The sequence below is a fragment of the Dendrobates tinctorius genome, unplaced genomic scaffold, assembly GCF_039654945.1.
Source record: "Dendrobates tinctorius isolate UK_male_01 unplaced genomic scaffold, ASM3965494v1 ptg000092l, whole genome shotgun sequence".
NCBI classification, from domain to species: Eukaryota; Metazoa; Chordata; class Amphibia; order Anura; family Dendrobatidae; genus Dendrobates; species Dendrobates tinctorius.
In genome coordinates, this window is record NW_027361760.1 from 7,559,125 (window position 1) to 7,572,082 (window position 12,958).

At 45.3% G+C, this 12,958-nt stretch overlaps 1 long non-coding RNA gene across 1 annotated transcript; it reads right to left on the reverse strand.

Annotated features, from left to right (window-relative positions):
• Nucleotides 1-1,817: 1,817 nt before the first annotated feature.
• Nucleotides 1,818-9,576, reverse strand: LOC141098474 (uncharacterized). The gene is made up of 2 exons (XR_012234250.1): nt 9,511-9,576; nt 1,818-4,012 (listed from the first exon to the last, which is right to left on the reverse strand). It is a non-coding gene; the product is annotated as an uncharacterized lncRNA (long non-coding RNA).
• Between the last annotated feature and the right edge of the window lie 3,382 nt (nt 9,577-12,958).

Genomic DNA, 12,958 nt, shown 5'->3' on the forward strand with positions numbered 1-12,958 from the left:
CCCCTGCCTATGTCATCATGTTGCCCACAGTGTCCGTGGATCCTGATTGGCTGAAAAAGGGCGGAAAACAAACTTTTGAAATGCGACTTTGGCGCTAAAGTCGCCGAGCTCGTGGCCGACCTCACCCTAGGGTCGGGTTTCATTTCATGAAACCCGACTTTACCAAAAGTCGGCGACTTTTGAAATTTTTCGACCCGTTTCGCTCAACTCTACCCAGCACACATCCTCCATCCCATAGGCCCGTGCCCATATACCCATCATACATATCCTCCATCCCATAGTCAAGTGCCAAAAAAACCATCACACATCCTCCATCCCATAGTCCTGTGCCCATATACATATCCGCCATCCCATAGTCCCGTGCCCATAAACCCGTCATACATATCCTCCATCCCATAGTCCAGTGCCCATATACCCATCACACATCCTCCATCCCATAGTAAACCATAATGACATCATAATGAGCGGCGGCGGGGCTTGCAACCTATGTTGACATCAGCGCCACCATGGCAACCATTGTGACATCATAATGAGGGTCGGGGCTTGATACGCACACACTGTTTCCCCAGTATGCAAATAGGGGCATTATGACATCATAATGAGGGGCGAGGCTTGACGCGCACACACTTTTTCCCCCAGTATGTAGAAAGGGGCAAAATTGTTTGGTGAATTGGAACGCACGGGGTTAAAATTTCGCCTCACAACATAGCTTAGGACGCTCTCGGGGTCCAGACGTGTGACTGTGCCAAATTTTGTGGCTGTAGCTGGGACGGTGCGGATGCCTATCCCGGACATACACACACACATACATACACACTTTGAGCATTATATATATATATATGTATATATATATATATATATTATATATACACACACACACACACAATATTTAATATATAAATCTCAAAGTGTGTATGTATGTGTGTGTGTGTGTGTGTGTGTGTGTGTGTGTGTGTGTGTGTGTGTGTATGTATGTATGCATGTGTGTATGTCCGGGATAGGCATCAATCCCGTGAATCTAGTGATTTCCTACATGAATGGGTAATCTAGTTCACATTATGTGCATATCCTTAGCCTCTCAGTACACACATTTATACTCATTTTACTTATCATCTTTAGTGTCCTTTCATCCTCAGCAGCTGCTGCCTCTCAGACGTCTGTTTCTCCACATTAACAACGAATATACCCAGGTATTAATTGACTGTTTTTGGACTTTGTCACCTTCTTCATTTACATAACATCCCCCAATATGTACATGTGCCATTGTCACTCACCGTTTTGTTCTTTTTCTTCCAGTACTGAATAGTGCCTACTCACGACAGCGGTTCTTTAATAATAATATATGGAATTTTCCATTACAGCTCCTCTCAGGTACCTGTCTTGGCACTCATTCCAGTCGGCTATCACCTTTTATGTGGTGTTGCACACCAAGTAGCACCGTCCACGAATTTCACAGTATCCTTTATTGTTTAGTGTCACACTCAAACCATCACAGCACGGACTTTCCATCACCGCCCTTGGAACCTGTGAAGTCTCACTAGGCTCACTTGAACCTTATCTCAGGATTTTATTTAGTCATCGACTTCTTGTTTAAACTATACATGATGTTCATACGTTTATCATCAGCATCCTGTTGCTCAGATATTTGTTACATATTCATTTGTTCACTAATTATAATGCCTTGACTTTTTGTAAACTCATTCTAGTTAAAACCAACTGTGAAAAAAATTCTGTTTCTGATGAGGCCGGATTGAGAGGTTTTGTCGCCCTTCTGATGACAAGCGCTTGGAGACAAAGGACTCAACACACACGGGCCGTGGTCAAATCACTTTATCTGACGTAATGAAATATAAGACATGTTTTTATACCATTTACAGCAATATGTGACTCAATATGTGGAGCTCATTTGGCCCCCACCATCACCTCAGGGTCGTATCTTATTTACAATATAGCCAGAACATGTTGTTGAGAATAAATATGATAACAAGTATAGTTTCCTTGAAGACAGAGACTACTAGTCTACATAAGAATAATTCTAGCAATAATAAGGCAAAAGGCAATTGAAGTCTTAAAGGCATTTAAAGGGATATAAAAGCAAACCATTAACTCTTCTATATCAATTTCCCCCTTTTGTAAATGGTATAACCTTTGCCACAGGGTCAGCTGATGTCCACATAGGAGCTACTGTCTCATGGGTCTAGTACCCATAAGGGGGCTTCCTACCTGCTTCGCCCATCCACCCTCAGTGTGGACACTCACTTTCCCCATCAGCAATGGCCACCTGGGGTCTATGATACACTACAGAAGGTTCAGCCTTAGATTCTTTTTTTATGCATACATTATTCAGTAGCTTAAGTAATACATATATTAGCGCTTTTACGGCTACATAAAGCAATAAGCAAACCAACAAAATTTGCATACAAGTCTATATAATGCCAAAAATCCATCCTACTAAGCCATTAAACCAATTTACTGGATTTAGGAAAGAGAATGTGTTACCCCACCAGGAGTCTCTCTTTGCGCTGTGTTGTTTTAACCATTGGTCTCTAAGTTCACCTATTCTGTCTATACTGGCCCCGATCTGGAGATTGCCAGCAGGGTCAATATAGTCACAAAAGGTGGGACCAATTATTTGACACATTCCTCCTCCTTTTGCTGTCAGGTAATCTAGTACTATAGAATGCTGGTTAGTAACTGTCATTAATTGTCTCTGTATTGTATTAGTCTCATTTAGAACTTCAAGAATCTGGAAAATCTGATCGTCCAGGTAGTCGGTACCTTCCACTAATTTATCCCACAGTTGTGTTATGAAGGGGTATATTAGCATACTACTGAATATTTTGTTATCCCCATCTCTACTAGATGCGGCCTACCATTTGGCTGGGGCTTATTGTCTGCAGCCCTTCTATACAAAGTGTGAATTGGGACTGCTGCTGTGTCTATTTTACTATGAGGAACTATGAAAGTGGCTGGTGTCAGTTTAGCAAGAGTGCAGACCCCTCTTATGTCTGGCCTTCCCACCTGTAGGCTCGATGTCCACAAACCAAGAATACTCCTTCAGGGAGAACACAAACGTGACCCGGGGTCTGTATACATTGGTATAAACTCAAAAGTCCTGACCTACTGTAGGCTTATGGGCACACCAAGTATTATTCATTGGTTTTCCCCTTATACCAGATGTACATTTACCCCTTTCTTTCCTTATTATTTTACCCATAGAAGCTCTACAGCCTTCAATACCATCCTGGTACATCGTCTTATTAACCTGTGTTTGATCATGAGTGTATATGCGGAAGCAATTATTGTCCTCACCACAGGTGTCTGCTCCAGTGTGTTGAAGACTGAACCACATTCCATCATTGGGAATAGGGTCTGAGTGAGGGATTTCAGTCCTCCTCCTGGCGACCATATTTCCGACATCTGAATCATATTCCCGCCACCACATTTGTACCTTTAGGCCGCGTTATATTAAACTGAAACCAGCGATTAGCGGCCCATTCGACTATAGTCATTGAGGCAGATATATCACGGGGCACACCTAGATTGAGTCCAAGTCTCATTGTGTATGCAGTGTGGGGTTAATACCTCCCATGGCTCCAGAGGTAAGGCTAAGAACGGCATAGTCCTCGCGGATACAGGGCTGTGTATACAGATCCAACAGTCTTTCGGTTTCTGTCCTTCCATGTCCTTTATAAGAAGAGCATGATGCCGAATAAGTTTGTTGTCCCAATCAGCATTTAAGAGTTTGTCCTGTGTCTCTGTAGAGTGCAGTAACCCTGTCACTGCCAGCAAGGTGATGAGGAGAACAGTCATTCTGCTGTTGACAGGACCTTCTTGCAGTGACTGGCGTGGATCCAGGTGGACTTTCCCTCAAGTTTTACTGAAGTGGATGTGGTCAGCTGGACTTGGAAGGGGCCGTCAAATCGTGGGTCCCGGATCCTTCTCACGTGTCTGCGTATAACCACCCAATCACCTGGATTCAGCTGATGCACATCTGCACTGGCATTAGGATCTGGAATGGATGAGAACACATGTTTATGCACCACATTAAGTCTTTCCTGCTAGGCCTGGACATACAACCGTGTTGCATTTGTAGCACCTGTGGGAAGTACAGACCAGTCTTTGGTGCACTACCAAACAGGACTTCAAAGGGAGACAAGCCTGTGTTTCTATTTGGAGTGTGTCTAACTGAAAAGAGTGCAAGAGGCAAGCACTCTACCCAGCTCTTTCCTGTGTCTGCCGTGGCCTTTTGAATTTTCAGTTTAAGTGTCCCATTTAGTCTTTCCACTTTCCCACTACCTTGTGGCCTATATGGTGTATGAAATGTTTGCTGTACACCCAGGGCCTGCATGACTTCCCTCATTATTTCTCCCGTGAAGTGTGCACCCCTATCTGTTTCTGTGGCTTCTGGGACACCATACCTGCAGATCAGTTCTTTCATCAGTTTGTCTGTAGTCATTTTAGCATTTGCACATTTTACCGGATATGCTTCCGGCCAACCAGAGAAGAGATCTACACATACTAGGATATTTGCATACACTCCTACCTTGGTAGCTGTATGTCGTCAATCTGCAGTCTCTGAAACGGGTAGAGAGGCCTAGATGTCGCTTTCTTAGGGACTTTTACTGTTCTACCTGGGTTGTGCTGTGCACAGATGAGGCATGATTGTACAAGTTTCGCTGCGTAACTGAAACCAGGAGCGATCCAGAAGGCATCTACCATGGCACACATGTGACTTTTTGAGATGTGAGTGGGCCATGAGCTGCTTGCGCCATGATTGGGAACAGGGACTTTGGTGGGCACATTTTATCCTTATTCTCCCATACTCCATTTGAGTTCAGCTCAGCTCCCAGTCTCCCCCGGTGTACCTTCTCTGTTTGGGCAGCCTTTTGCCGGAGGGATTTCAGGACATCTAGACCCAATGTGGCTGGAATACGCTGACTCCCTGCCACCGTCCACTGCTCTCTCTAGGCCACCTTGTGCTATTTTAGCAGCCTTGTTCGCCCTTCTACTGCCCTCTACCTCCACGGAGTCACCTTTGTGTGTGCTTTTACCTTGACAATGCCAACCTGGACTGGTAACATCAATGCCTCCATCAATTGTTTCACCAGCTCTGCATTTTTAATGGGCTTCGAATCTGTGAAAATATTAGCGACTTTACCTGCAGCGGCTCTACACGCCTCAGTGAGTGCCTTCAACTCTGCCTCCTGCGCCGACATGTGAGGAGAGAGTGGTTCCGCTCGGATTACCTCATGTGAGGATACTACTGCATACCCAGTGTAGAATCATCCATCCTGGTGGTATCTGGGGCCATCTACAAAAAAGAAACTCAAAGTCTGCATTAAGAACAGGTTTTTTATGAACGTGTGCAAACCCCACTGTCTCCTGACTCATCAGTTCTATGCAGACATGTTCATGCGTCATGTCAAAGTATCCTTCCTCACTCACTAATACGGTCACCAATTCCCCGTTTTCTGAATCCACAGGCAGGAGGGTGGCTGGATTCAGAACGTTACATCTTCTGAGGGTGACATACTCAGGAATTAGTAGAGCACACTCAAGTCGGAGCTGTCTGGCCATAGACAGATGTTTTGGTTGAACTTGTAGGAGTATGGCATGGATGTCATGTGGGGAATAGATTGTCAAAAGAAACGTCAGTGTGATCTCACATGCCTTTCCTAGTAGTGCGGCTGCTCCTACCGCACAGACACAATCAATTTTGTGTGAGGTCCCGGGTCACTAAACCTAGGAAGATGCATAGATGCTTAGGTGACCTGGGTAGAGGGAGATCTTGAATTGCCTGTTTCCTGTCAGTTGTCTGGTACGTTCGGCAATATAATGTCCCAACAAATGTCACCTTTTGTTTGTAATACTGTAATTTGTCACGTGAGACCTTGCAACCCTTAGGGTCATCAACGTACTGTAATAGTACAATCAGCGGATGAGGTGATGGCCACTACTCAAGGATCCCTGCCATCGCTGCTGAATAGATGGCAGGGGGTTTCTTTCCCCCTTTTGTGGGTGGACTGTCCAACAATATTGTTCACCTCTATGAGTAAAGGAGAAAGATACTGACAGTCAGGGTGCAGGGGTACAGAGAAAAATGCACCTGCTAAATCAATGACTGTGAAACATTTTGACATTACTGGGATCTGTGACAGTATTGTGTGTGTGTGTTAGGGACGATTGAGGTCACACTCACTGTATCATCATTAATAGCCCTTAAGTCATGAACCTTTCTGTAAGTGTCAGCAAACCCTGGAGTTCCTTTTTTTTTTTTTTCTTTTTTCCTAATGGGATACAAAGTGGTGTCACAGGGGGAAGATCTTTGCAGTCCAAAGGGGGGGTTTCTTTGCACCAGAACCCCTGCCTTAACATACTCTCTAATATCTCTGCTCGGGGCAATTGATTTGGCTATTGATATTGCTAGGCTCAAGGGGTATTGCTTTAAACAAGGGGGAGTGGTTTCCTTCTTTCATTTTAATCATGACAGGGGGAATGGGCAACTGACCCACATCCGTTTTTCCCCTTGCCCAAACAGTGTCAGGCCCCTGTCCCATTTCCTCATCCTCAGGCATTTTGGTGTCAGGTGTTAGTTTCACCGCTTTTGTCATATACACCATTGCCGCAATCTTACACAAATGTTTATCTGAGAGGGGACTTGTGACTGTAATACCCTCAGGAGAGTACTGTATGGTGGCCTGGATCGCACTCCGCACATCTGCTCCCAGTAAATTCATAGGGGTATTGTCACTAACAATAAGTTTTGTAAGTACCACAATTCCAGCACCTCACTGTTTCTAGGTCCCTTGGTACCTTACTACGTCTCCACTGTTTTCCTTGTGCTCCAGCATACATGACAGGTCGTCTTATTGTCCTTGTTTGCTCAATTTCTTTAGCTACCTTAAGGAGGTCTTTCGGATCTACATGTCTCCATTCAGGTCTGGCTGTCTGTACTGCGTCTCGCAAGTCTTTGTTCATACCGTCAATGAATGCATTCACCAGTATTCTAACATCAAGTGGGTTTATGCAAATGTACCCCATGTCTGCCCATTTCAGCTGTAACCGTCCAAAGTACATCTCTACACTCTCTCCTCTTTGCTGTGTCACGTTAATCAGGAGTACAGACTGCTCTGATTGTTCCACTGTAGCCCATTGTCTTAGTGACTCACAGTATGTCTCCCCAGACAGTGCAGATTTATCATCCATGCCCCAAGCCTGATTCTTTGTCACATCTGTGTGTGTCTTAATTATATGTCCTAGTGCGTCACCTGCCTTTAAACTCACCAACCTCTCTAGGTCTGCGCAGGTACACTTATATGTCTGCTGTACTTCCTTTATGTGTCTGTAAAACGGGAATGGTTGGTCTTCGGGGTCAGGCAACTGTTTCAACAAAGCTAGCTGGTCAGAGGGGCACCAGGGATAATACACCTGCATCTTTCTTATTCTAGTCGCACTGATGGGGTTGGTCGTCTGATGTCTACTGTCAGCTTACTCCTCAAAGGTCAATGTCCCCACTACCCACTCTATTATGTCAGCTTCTTATGTCACTACATATGATCTTGTCTGGACAGGATTTAGCGCAACTCGCTTAGGTCAGTAGCACAGGTCACACAAGTAGCTATTCAGTCTGGGTTTGTCTGAGTCTGATCACAGTGTTTACAAGTCCATCTGTTTTGTCTGAGTCTCTGGTTACTTTTTGTCAATCAAAACATTCATAATACACCTTCCACACTGCTGCACATTCATTCTCAAGCATCATTTATTCACTTGCTATTTTCTTCCCTTGTCTGTGCTTTTTTTGTACATCCAAACATTCACACTGTGGTATTTTTGCCTTTTTTTTTTTTTAAAATTGGTCCAACCTGTATTACTGCTTCCTTTCTTCTCTGTCTTTTTCAATTTGCATAGCTCTCTTGGATCTCATTGGGGGCACCGACGGTACACAGAAAAAGTTGCCATGGCTTCAACCTTTTTCTGCCGACAGCTCACCTTTCTTCTGAAATGCCCTCCCGGTGTGCCTGGACCTCTGTCTTACAGGCCACACTTAGCAAGTCAGAGAGAGCCTGCCAAGGTGTAGCGGGAAGGCTCCTTGCCTCTCACCCAGTAGACCTACAGGATGTAGCGGGAAGGCTCTCTGCCTCTCACCCGCTAGATCAGCTGGCTAGAATAGGATCAGGCCTGCATCCTTCCAGTCCAGCTCCATGGATTGTTGTGGGAAGGCTATTTCAACCTTAGACAGCTCACCTTTCTTCTGAAATGCCCTCCCAGTGTGCCTGGACCTCTGTCTTACAGGCCACACTTAGCAAGTCAGAGTGAGCCTGCCAAGGTATATCCAGAGGGCTCCTCACCCTCGCCTCTCACCCACAACAATAAAACCTGCTGACTAAAGTAAGAAGTCCCAGGTGTGATAGGACTCTGACCTACTTTATCAGCCGTACAGTCGGCTACCTCCTCTGTTGATACACAATTTGCTATACAAATCAATCACACAACTAGAAGCAGGTTCAAACACATTAATGACCAAACAATCACTTACAATGACCATCAATCACTTGCAATTTCCTTCTAAATTAGACACCATATTTTACTTTTAACTTCCAACTTCAATTAAGTACTGTTGCTTTAAAATGCACAAATCTTTCAGCGCGTACCTTATGGATAGAATTACAGAGAATTTTGAGCACAGCTCACACTCAGCAGAGATAACAGCGAAGGGAGAAGAAAAACTGCGCAGCGGTATCATTACCCCCTCCCATCAGAGCGTCCTTCACAGAGTTCCGTAGTTCTTTAGACTTATCAAAATCAATTTCTACAAAGAAAACTCAAAATCACGGGATTTCACTGTAAGAGCAGATAACTGTATAATGAGATTAACCATGCCTTGCCCTTTTTCTGGCCAAATGCATTCAGGAAACTTTGCAATGTAATGCCACATATAACACGAACTATATCATTACTCAATTCATTCAGTCTCAGATGTAGATTTGAAATATCTATAACGCATCTGTCCGGGATTCCCCCACAACTAGAAAGGTAACAATCTCTTGACACAAAAATGATGTGTGATGATTCATTCATCACATTCAGGGACTTTTTTTATACTCAATTACTCATCTCTCATCTTATTCAGAGGTTCTCATAGACATATATACAAGGATTCACACAGCCTGACTATCTTGCACTTTGGATTTGATTGACGCTTTAACCTACAGCAGTGTCCACTGACACTCCGAGAACACCAAAGCCAACTTCTTAAACAACAAGAAACATTGAAAACCAGAGCAACCAAAAACCACAGTCCTATACAAAATACAGCCTCATATGATTTACTGCCAATCCAAAACAACAACCACTGCACAGAGTCTATCCCAGACTTTGTGCTACACAGTACACCAGTACACAACCAGTTAGTATATTAGTATATTGCCAGAACAGTTTAACAGATAATACAGATGACAATTATTATCTTATTACTCTATTATTCAACTCTCATACAGACATACTCACCCCTCACTGGTGATGTGGGTTCTTTTGAACCGTGCTGTTACAGTCTTACCCAGAGGTATGTGGACATCCTTAGAAAGGTTGCAGATGCAGAATCAATGTAAGAATAAATGTTCTCACCTGCTGCAGCCTGGATTCTGCATTTTCAACCTCCCAGGAAGCTCCCACATACGGATTCCGAATAGACTGGTTTCCACGGTCCCCGTCGGGCGCCAAACTGTTGTAGCTGTTTTTGTTCTGACCAAGCGTCAGATCTTTCCAGATCACCAGTGAGGCCGGATTGAGACTAATACAATACAGAGACAATTAATGACAGTTACTAACCAGCATTCTATAGTACTAGATTACCTGACAGCAAAAGGAGGAGGAATGTGTCAAATAATTGGTCCCACCTTTTGTGACTATATTGACCCTGCTGGCAATCTCCAGATCGGGGCCAGTATAGACAGAATAGGTGAACTTAGAGACCAATGGTTAAAACAACACAGCGCAAAGAGAGACTCCTGGTGGGGTAACACATTCTCTTTCCTAAATCCAGTAAATTAATTTAATGGCTTAGTAGGATGGATTTTTGGCATTATATAGACTTGTATGCAAATTTTGTTGGTTTGCTTATTGCTTTATGTAGCCGTAAAAGCGCTAATATATGTATTACTTAAGCTACTGAATAATGTATGCATAAAAAAAGAATCTAAGGCTGAACCTTCTGTAGTGTATCATAGACCCCAGGTGGCCATTGCTGATGGGGAAAGTGAGTGTCCACACTGAGGGTGGATGGGCGAAGCAGGTAGGAAGCCCCCTTATGGGTACTAGACCCATGAGACAGTAGCTCCTATGTGGACATCAGCTGACCCTGTGGCAAAGGTTATACCATTTACAAAAGGGGGAAATTGATATAGAAGAGTTAATGGTTTGCTTTTATATCCCTTTAAATGCCTTTAAGACTTCAATTGCCTTTTGCCTTATTATTGCTAGAATTATTCTTATGTAGACTAGTAGTCTCTGTCTTCAAGGAAACTATACTTGTTATCATATTTATTCTCAACAACATGTTCTGGCTATATTGTAAACAAGATACGACCCTGAGGTGATGGTGGGGGCCAAATGAGCTCCACATATTGAGTCACATATTGCTGTAAATGGTATAAAAACATGTCTTATATTTCATTACGTCAGATAAAGTGATTTGACCACGGCCCGTGTGTTGAGTCCTTTGTCTCCAAGCGCTTGTCATCAGAAGGGCGACAAAACCTCTCAATCCGGCCTCACTGGTGATCTGGAAAGATCTGACGCTTGGTCAGAACAAAAACAGCTACAACACAGGTCAATTGTATGACCGAAAGCGTTTAAAGGAATGTACTCAACTGGATGCCTTTCACAATAAAGGAACTGTCAAATCAATTTTTCTTTTTGAGTGCCAAGTTTTTGTACTACATTGTTAGGTGGCTGGATACCCAACTTGTGCACCTCTCTTCTCATTGAGTGACGTGTTTTTCTATTTTTCAATATGTGTGGAAGTCGGAGTCGGAGCCGTGGAGTCGGAGTCGGAGTCGGAGTCGGAGTAAGGGAAATTGAGGAGTCGGAGTCGCAGGTTTGGCTTACCGACTCCACGGCCCTGCCTGACGTCACAGGCCATATGCGGCCACCAGTACGTCCTCGCCAAAAGCTCAGAGGTCCATTTTGTCCCAAAATGTCCACCCACCCTGGACGAATGAGCCCAAGAGAGGACCTCCGGTCGCAGACAGGCAGGGACAAATGTCTTGCCCGGAGGTACAGACTCAAGGGCAACCGGAGCCACAGTCCTCAGGCTCTTGGATGGGACGATCAGCTGAGGCTCCTCCTCCTCTCCCTCCGATGACACCATGGAGCGGGAGAGAGCATCGGCCCGGACGTTCTTCTCCTCGGAGAGAAAATGGAGGGTGAAGTGGAACCGGGAAAAGAACAAAGACCATCTGGCCTGGCGAGAGTTTAGCCGCTGGGCTGTTTGCAAATACACCAAGTTTTTGTGGTTGGTGAACACCTGGAAAGGGTGGCGAGCCCCCTCCAGGAGGTGTCTCCACTCCGAGAAGGCCAACTTCATAGCTAGCAACTCCCTGTCCCCGATGGCATAATTCCTCTCTGCCGGTGTGAAGGTCTTGGAGAAAAAGAAGCATGGGTGCTTCCGACCTTGCGTGTCCTTCTGAAACAGGACCGCTCCAGCACCGACTGAAGAGGCATCCACTTCCAGAATGAAGGGCTTATCTACATCGGGGTGATGTAGAATGGGAGCGCTAGTGAAATGGGACTTAATGGAGGAGAAGGCCTTGGAGACCGGTTCCGACCACAACTTGGGATTTGCACCCTACTTGGTGAGGGCTACCAAGGGTGCTACCAAAGTCGAGAAGTGGGGGGATGAATTGGCGATAATAATTTATGAACCCCATAAAGTGCTGCACCGCTTTGAGAGAATGAGGTTCCTGCCAATCCATCACCGCCTGTAGCTTGGCAGGATCCATGGCCAACCCCCGGGCAGAGATGATATAGCCCAGGAAAGGCAAGGACTCCTGCTCAAACACACTTCTCCAACTTGGCATAGAGGGAGTTTGCCCACAGGTGATCGAAAACTTTGCAAACATCTCTCCGGTGGGAGTCAATATCTGGAGAGTAGATGAGAATATCATCCAGATAGACTACAACCGAGGTGGTAAGCATATCCCGGAAGATATCGTTCACAAAGTGTTGGAAGACGGCCGGGGCATTACAGAGGCCGAAGGGCATCACCAGGTATTCATAGTGACCATCCCTGGTGTTAAATGCCGTCTTCCATTCGTCCCCATCACGGATGCGAATCAGGTTGTAAGCCCCCCGCAGATCAAGTTTGGAAAAAACCCTCGCTCCCTGTAGCCTATCAAACAGCTCTGATATCAGGGGCAGAGGATACTTATTCTTAACGGTGATGGTGTTAAGACCCCTGTAATCAATGCAAGGATGTAGTTCCCCACTCTTCTTCTGGACGAAGAAGAATCCCGCCCCCGCTGGTGACACTGACTTCCTAATGAATCCACTTGCCAGATTCTCCCTGATGTATTGAGACATAGCCTCTGTCTCCGGGAGAGATAGGGGATAGACTCGACCCCGGGGAGGCTCAGCACCAGGCAAGAGGTCAATAGGACAGTGATAGGGGCGATGCGGTGAAAGGGTCTCTGCCGCCTTTTTGGAGAACACGTCCGCATACTGTCGATAGTGTTTGGGGAGCGAGGAGAGATCAGCGGGAACCTCGGTGGAGGCAACCTGAATGCACTCCCTCAGACATCTACCCTCACATGATTTACTCCACCCAATAATCCTTCCTTAGGACCACTCTATATGGGGGAGTGGTACCGCAGCCAGGGGACCTCTAGAAGTACCTGGTTAATACCCTCGGGCATGACGAGGAGGGATATCGTCTCCTGATGAGATGGAGCCACTGAGA